The 7,400-nt window shown below is 43.4% G+C and overlaps 2 long non-coding RNA genes across 3 annotated transcripts in view; one reads left to right on the forward strand and one right to left on the reverse strand.

The window, feature by feature from the left end:
- LOC105473413 (uncharacterized) overlaps window positions 1-1,368 on the reverse strand; it is a 50,286-nt gene extending 48,918 nt beyond the window's left edge. The window contains exons 1-2 of one of the 2 annotated variants that reach the window (XR_011609045.1): window positions 1,234-1,368; window positions 329-441 (exon numbers count right to left, since the gene is read on the reverse strand). This is a non-coding gene — a long non-coding RNA (uncharacterized lncRNA). The remainder of the gene's footprint in view (window positions 1-328; window positions 442-1,233) is intronic. The other variant, XR_982224.2, reaches the window with a different exon arrangement.
- Window positions 1,369-3,601: 2,233 nt separating this feature from the next.
- Window positions 3,602-4,635, forward strand: LOC105473414 (uncharacterized). Its single transcript, XR_982227.2, has 3 exons — window positions 3,602-3,758; window positions 4,078-4,186; window positions 4,281-4,635. It is a non-coding gene; the product is annotated as an uncharacterized lncRNA (long non-coding RNA).
- Window positions 4,636-7,400: the final 2,765 nt, after the last annotated feature.

Below are 7,400 nucleotides of genomic sequence, written 5' to 3' on the forward strand. Positions count from 1 at the left end.
CATCTGCTATCACCCTTCCCCTGAGCAATCTGCTGCAGTCACAAGGCCCACTGGCTGGTCCTCACACGCACCAGTCTAGCTCCTGACTAGAAGTCTTTGCACTGGCTGTTTTCCTAAGCCCAGAACAATCTTCCCAGTAATATTTCATGATCATTCCCTCCCTTCATTCAGGTACTCCTCAAATGTTACTGCCTCAGAAAGATCTACACTGGCCAACCTATCAAACACAGCCTCTTCACCACCCTCCACACCCTCCCCTCCCCTCCCATTACCCCACTTCATTTTTCTCTCTTGTACTTAGCACACATGAAATTAGTTATTTACTTACTTTGGCCATTGATTTAATTTTCAGTATGTACTTATTGGGTGTTAACTTGATGCCATGGGATGTGGTGGTAAACATCATACACACAGAGCCCCTGTCCTCATGGAACTTGCATTCTAATGTAAATGTAACAGAGGACATATAGTATAATAACAAGCATGGATATCTGCTATGAAGAAAAACAAAGTAGGGCGTGGGGGTAGAACTTCATAGGGATTAATTTAGATAACGAAATCAGGGAAGGCCTCTTGGAGGGCAGATATCTAAATGAGGTGGGGACATAGGCCATGTGCAATATCTGGGGATATCACCTTGAGATGAGGCAAGTTTGGCATATTCAAGAAGTAGCAAGAAGGTTGGGACTGGAGAAGCCTGGGTGAAGGGCAAAGCTGAAGATGAGCCCAAGATTTGACTAAGACCAGGTATGTGCATCTTTGCAAGCTAGAGCAGGACTTTAGATTTTGTTCTAAGGCTGAGGAAAAGCCACCAGATGGTTTCAAGCATGGGAAAGGCTTGGTATGACTCATGTTTTGTAAAGATCACTCTGGTTGATAATGCAGAGTAAATCTAGGAGAAGTAAGGAAGCAAGGCCAGGATGAGAGTCTAGGAAAGAAGCAATGATTGCATTGGAGTGGAAGGGAGCAGAGCCAGAGAAATCTGGCGTGTTACTCTTACTGTGACACTTAGCATGGGTTGCCTGGGAAATAGGAGTTATGTATGTATGGATCACATTCACTAACAGGAAAAGTAATTCTTTAGTGTTTCTTCTGGTTCTCCATTTATACTATATTAGTCACTAGCAGAAAGTGCTCCATGTAGGAATTGAAGGAAAGACAGATGATTTTGTTCTGAAAGGAAGTTTTTAAGATTTGAGTGAAGACCCTTAGATGAGGAGAATGAAGTAATACCAAGGGTTGGAGGCTGAAGTCCTCTTGTCTCGGAGGCAAACACAGCCTCAGTGAATTTATCTTCTGCCTGAACCAAGGAGATTCACTGGATTTTCTTGTAATAGTCCCTTGTTCAGGAGAACTTTCACTGGAAAATCACATCAACTCAGAAGAGACAGAATCATTAAGCATTCCGTTTCTATGGAAATGAGGGTTTAAGTCACTTTACTAGGCAAAGGACTCCATTCAACTGAGGTACAGGCAGAGGATAAGGGAAAAATAAAACGGTGGTGGCAGAAAGAATCCACACTTGTTAACCTGGGTCTTGCGAATTGCTATAAAAGCAGGAACTGTAGCAGATAGGATTTCTGTTCATTGTTTTTCTTCTCCTCTCCTTTCCTCCCTTTTATTTGAAGAGTACTTGCAGTGGCTAATATTTTTGTTTTCAGGTGGGAACATGACCACAATGACATCATCCTTTAATGATATGGTAGCTGATGAGATTCTATATGTTTCCTATGCTGCCAATACACATTTTTCACCCAGATAAAGATATAAGTGGATGCTGAAGACACAAGAGATGCAAGGTGTCCATGTGGCCCTCCAGATCCTTATTCTGTACTTTTCCACTCTACTCGGTGCCCAAAGAGGCTGACATATATGGATTGGTTCATATACATGCATGCTCTTGGGCTTTTGATTGCATTTGGCTAATGGAAGAAGTACCAGGAGATTGAAGGGTGGGTTGGGAGGTGGGGGGGGATAAGGTCAGAGTATCTACGACCCTGGAGCTCTCCTGCCAGGCTGCCAGGTTGGTTGGCTATGTACTTCTACCAAAAGCCTCAGCTCTTGTAGACAGCGCTTTTCCATATAAATATCTTTCTTAGTTCTGAAAACTGCTCTCAACGCTGACCTCAACGGCCAGCTAGCTATTGTTCATCTCAGGGAATTGCACTATTTCTTGTTGGTTTCCTTGAGCTCTTTCCACACCTGTTATGGTTTGAATGTTTGTGTTCCCTCCAAGATTCATGTTGAAACTTTATCTCCAACGCAATAGTATTAAGATGTGGGGGCCTTTAGGAGGTGATTAAGTCATGAGGGGTTCTCCCTCATGAGTGGGACTCAGGCCCTTTTAAAAGAAATTTCGCACAGCGTTAGGCCCTCTTTTTTCCACTCCACCTTCACCTTTGAGGACACAGCATTCACCTCCTCTGGAGAATGAACAACAAGGCACCATCTTGGAAGCAGAGAGAGCCAGCCCTCACCAGACACCAAATCTGCTGGCACCCTGATCTTGGACTTCCCAGCCTCCAGAACTGTGAGAACTAAATGTCTGTTCTTTATAAATTATCTAGTCTGTGGTATTTTGTTATAGCAGCACAAACACACTGACACAATGCCTTAAAAAAAATCAATCTATTATTAAACTCTTATCCATTCCCCAGTTTGAATGTAGCATACATTTTCTACTGGGACTCTGCCCTATTTACTCTTCTTCCCCCTTCCATTTCCCGCCCCTCCCCCAACTCCCACCCAGCAGCAGGATGGAGTCTGGGAATTTAGGTGAAATCATTTATGGGCAATAAATAAAACCAATTTTGGGTATGTCTGAGTCATGTGTAAATTTTTGATCCCGTAACAAAACAAACTTGGAAACAATAATATTTTGATTTCTAAAATTTAAATACTGTTTAATATTTTGTTTTCCTGTTTCTCCAACAGTTTTCTCCACAAAGAAGTAGAGGTGCTGAAGCCAATGTGCACTATCGCCTACAGGAGCCTAGAATTCGCTTCTCCCCCTCAGTCCCAGGAGTGCCCTTGCTCCTTTCTGTGTTGGCTCTTCCCACTCTGCAGCATCCACGGGCATTCACAGGAACCTTTGTTTAATTTGGGCTACTATGCAAGCTACAGGACGAGAGATTCTTTCACTGGAATAATTCTGACTCCCCTTAACCTTGCATTTTGGCTGATTCTCTTGTGTGTGGCCCATCTTCCTCCTCTTTTCTTGTTGCAGCTACTAAAAATATTCAGGGTGACCTGATGTGTTTCTATTAGTCACAGTCCCTTCATTGTTTTGGTGGGACTTAACCATCTGGGTTCATTCTGTGATCTTGAATCTTATGTTAGCCATGTGTGTGGAGCTTAATCTCTATAACACCTAGAAATTGACCAGCTGAGTCCTTACCAGTAGGCACTGTTTCTTTTGGAAATTCACATGCTGTGAGGTGCTTTTGTGAGCTGTTCTTCCATCTGTGACATTTTCATCTTGCCGTCGCTGCAGATGCTATTTTTAAGCGTAGTAACTGCCCAGGAATTTTAGAACTCTTACATTGCTGCTTGTCTCAATGAAATCCTTAGAAATTTCAATTCAATTTAGTTCCTAAATGATTTTTTAGATCATAGGGTATGCAAGATCCTGCGGGATGGGCTTTGAAAACACAAGGTCAGATTTATCTGGATGCTGCCTTGAAGGAGTGTGCAGTCGTCTTGCGAGGAAGACAAGCATGCAACAGCCTAGGGCACAAGTGAGCTGACATGTGCTACAGGTAAGGCACCAACAAGATGACAATCATCACCAGGAAGGCACCAAAAGTTGCATTTAAGCTGATCTTTGGGAGGACAAGAGGATTTAAATGGGTTCAAATGACAACTCTCTGAAATTTCCCTTTTTTCTTCCCCTTTGCAATCCAGCAATAGCTAATTGCTCCATCTTCAGGGCTCCCAAGGTATAATTTACATCTCTCTTAGCATTTATCACACTGTAGTTTAATCTCTTGTCATGTGTCTATCTTGAGAATTTTCAAGGACAGAGACTGTTGCCTACATTTAAACGCCCACAACCTGAAAATGCCTGGTGCTTTATAGGTGCCCAGTAAATGCCTGAGATGGATGCACAAATGATTGAATGGCTTTCTGGACCCCAGGACCCAGATGAGCAAAGAGTTGGGGATGTGAAAGTGGACAGAGTGCTCAGGTGACGGCCACAGGTCCATGTGGCTGGAGAACAGCTTTTGTGTGGGCAATGCAGTGGGAAATGGCCAGCAGCTGGTAACATGAATTCTCTTCAGTTTTCTATTTCTAGTCCCTGGAAACTCAATTCTTCATGGGACTTATGCAAAGGGAGCTCGGTGGGCTAACAGGATTTGGACTCATATCGGGCCTCAGCCCCTAACCTGCAACCTGCTACAGTCTGATAAAACAATTGCATCAACGCTGTGTACTTCCACTTTCTCTTTGGTGAGTTTAGGCAGCTGATACTCCCGAAAACTTCCCACCACCAGGTGCTCACAAGAATGATGGGAAAGCTTGTGCCACTGATGGTATGGAGTGAAATCCATTCAAAAAACTAAATACACAGCAATTAAGTTGTTTCTGACACAGCCAGACAAGAGGTGTTCCCTCAAAGGGAACACTCAAACTGTAGGAGGCCCAACCACAACCTACTTGGATTGCTTTTGTTGATAATTGCTGCCGTGTGAAGGCTGCTAGGAATCCTGTGGTTTAAAGCCATAGTAAAATCATCTTGAGCTTTCTTCCCATGGTTTTGCCAAACTCTCCAGGCTCTCATCTTCAGAAGGTTGTTCCAATGGGGCTTGTCTACAGAGTGCGTGTGATCTGCTCTTCACCACCCTAGAACCTTTGAATGGAAAATTCCTTGTCCTTAAAATGAGAAGTACACCAATCCTCATGGAGAAATTAAATCGCTTCCATCTTGGCTGGAAGGATAATTGTTTAAATGGAATTTTAATGATGTTCAGATGTGAAAAATAAGGTGCACCACCACCAAGTTCCTCTCCCTTGCCCCAGGTGGAGAGCCCAGGGAGATGCCGATTTGCCCTCCCTCCAAATGGACCTGCCCTGTAGGCAGAAATCCCCTCATAATCTGCTTGATCAGATATGTCTCATATGTTCATGACAATCATTGACTTAGATAAGGAATGGACAAAATTCTTTTTTGTAAAGAGAAAAAGAGTAAATATTTTAGGCTTTGTGGGCCACATGTGGTCTCTGTTGTATATTTCTTCTTCTTCACCTCCTTGTCTTTCTCTTCTTCCTCCTTCTCCTCCTCTTCTTTTCCCCTACCCCTTCTTCTCTTCCTACTCCTCCTCCTGCCTTATCTTCCTTCCTCCTTCTCCTTCTTCTCAGCCCCTTAAAAGTGTAAATACCCTTCTTAGTTCATGAGCCTTACAAAAACCAGCTTCAGGCCAGATTTGGGTTATCATTTGCTGACTTCAGGCTTAGATCACCCACAGTTCATCTCCTGGCACTAGACACACTGACACCCAAACAAAATTCCGTGACCAAGATTCAAAGACATTGGTTTTGTGGGCAACTATTAAGATCTGTTATGAGTGGCAGATGGCAGATGGCAGATGTATTCAGCATTGGGTGTGACCCTGAGTTAACAAAAATTGCATTAAATTTCCATATCAACCACAGTTGTTATTGCAGAACAATCTAATAAAATCGTGACTATCGTAGCATTTTATCTTGTTAGCCATTTTAAAAATAGGGCAGTGTTAGGTTTACAGCAAAACTGAACAGAAGGCACAGAGATTTCCCATATATACCCTCTGCCCCATGGATGCATAGACTCCCCCATGATCACCATCTCCCACCAGAGTGATATGTTTGTTATATTGATGAATCCACATTGCTGTTAGCCGTTTTTGATAACAGTAAGTTTTTCTTTATTACAATAGACAACAAATCTCTGTATCATCATGGGAACCCTCTTGGATTCTCTTGGTCTCTCTTGCTCCACTGTTGCCACTGCAGTGATCAACTCTGGCTCTTTCTTCCACTCTGGAGTCGGATAAAGTGCCATGGAACAGGTTGTGGAATTTACCTTCCCCTTGGCTGCTAAAGAGACCAGGTACCATCCAGAGGTTGAAGAAGTTAACTCCTCCTGGAGCAGGCGAGGAAGCTGGCATCTAACTTTCATTCCTCTCTCTCCTTCCCCTGGTCTGACCCAAAGCAAGCTTCTGCATAGCCTTTGTGGAGACATCCTACATGGCCAAGAGGCTGGCTGTCTCTCTTCATAAAGCACTGGCTAGCTAACTCATGCATTGCCATGAACTTGCTCCCCATCCTGGTTGACCTTATTTCTCTTTTTGTTCACTCTCACTCTTCCCTAATAGAGCTTCAGCACACAAACTTATCCTTACGCTCTATTTTCTGGGGAACCTGGGCTGAGCCAATTTCCTACATGAATCTAAGCTCCATGAGGGTAAGAATTTGTGGGGGGGGGGGCAGCGAGGGATGGGGGTAAGGGGCATAGACAAGATATCTTTTGACACCTAGTAGAGGCTCAACACATAATTTTTATTTTGCATTTTGAAAGAATTAATAAATGCATTGATTCAGGCCACAACCCATGGAAGACACAAGCTAGAAGTTTGCTAGAAGAACTGGACACCTCTTATTAGTAGATTCCCACCATCAGACAGCACCTAGGTCTGTAACACAAAGAAACACAGACATATTTAACTGCAGTTAAGAGAACAGATGGTGTGTAGGAAGTTATGAGAGAAAAGATACAAAGAAAGAGAGAGAGAGAAAAAAAAAGTCAGCCAACGCAGGGCTGCACTAGAGGCTCCTATCTAGCCCAGACGCTCAGCTCATCTGCCCTCCTACCCTCTGCTTTGGTTTGAAATGCAGAGGAGAGACAGGAAACAATGATGAAGGCAAGGGAGGGGATGCCCATTGTGGGCTCTGTAGATGTCTAAGGCAAAATTAGGAGATAAAGAGCTGCTTGTGGCTGGCCAATCTCAGAAGTGGATCAAGAAGAAGCTTCCAGAGAAGCCCTTCCAAAGCAGAGCTTATCATTTTATGCCAAATGTTCCCATATTTCTTCTTCCTCCTCCTTATAGCCCCAACAGCCCTATAGTCTGTTTCGTCCCACAGGGCATTCTGTGGTGATGGAAGGGAGGTGTCTCCAGTAGCCCGATGGTATTTATTGGGCACATACCACAGACCAGTCACTGTATGGAACTGAGGTAAGAGCAATGAACAAGCAGACAAAAATCCTTGCTCTGATAGAGCTTAGATTTTAGCAAAGGGAGTTAAATAGCAAACAAAATGCACAAATGAAATATATCATATGTTAGATAATGATAAGGGCTTTGGAAAAAAAAAAACAGAAAAAAGAGATAGAGGGAGTGGGAGTGGGGTGAATCCTAATTAGG

Source organism: Macaca nemestrina, chromosome 10, assembly GCF_043159975.1.
Source record: "Macaca nemestrina isolate mMacNem1 chromosome 10, mMacNem.hap1, whole genome shotgun sequence".
Lineage (NCBI taxonomy): Eukaryota > Metazoa > Chordata > Mammalia > Primates > Cercopithecidae > Macaca > Macaca nemestrina.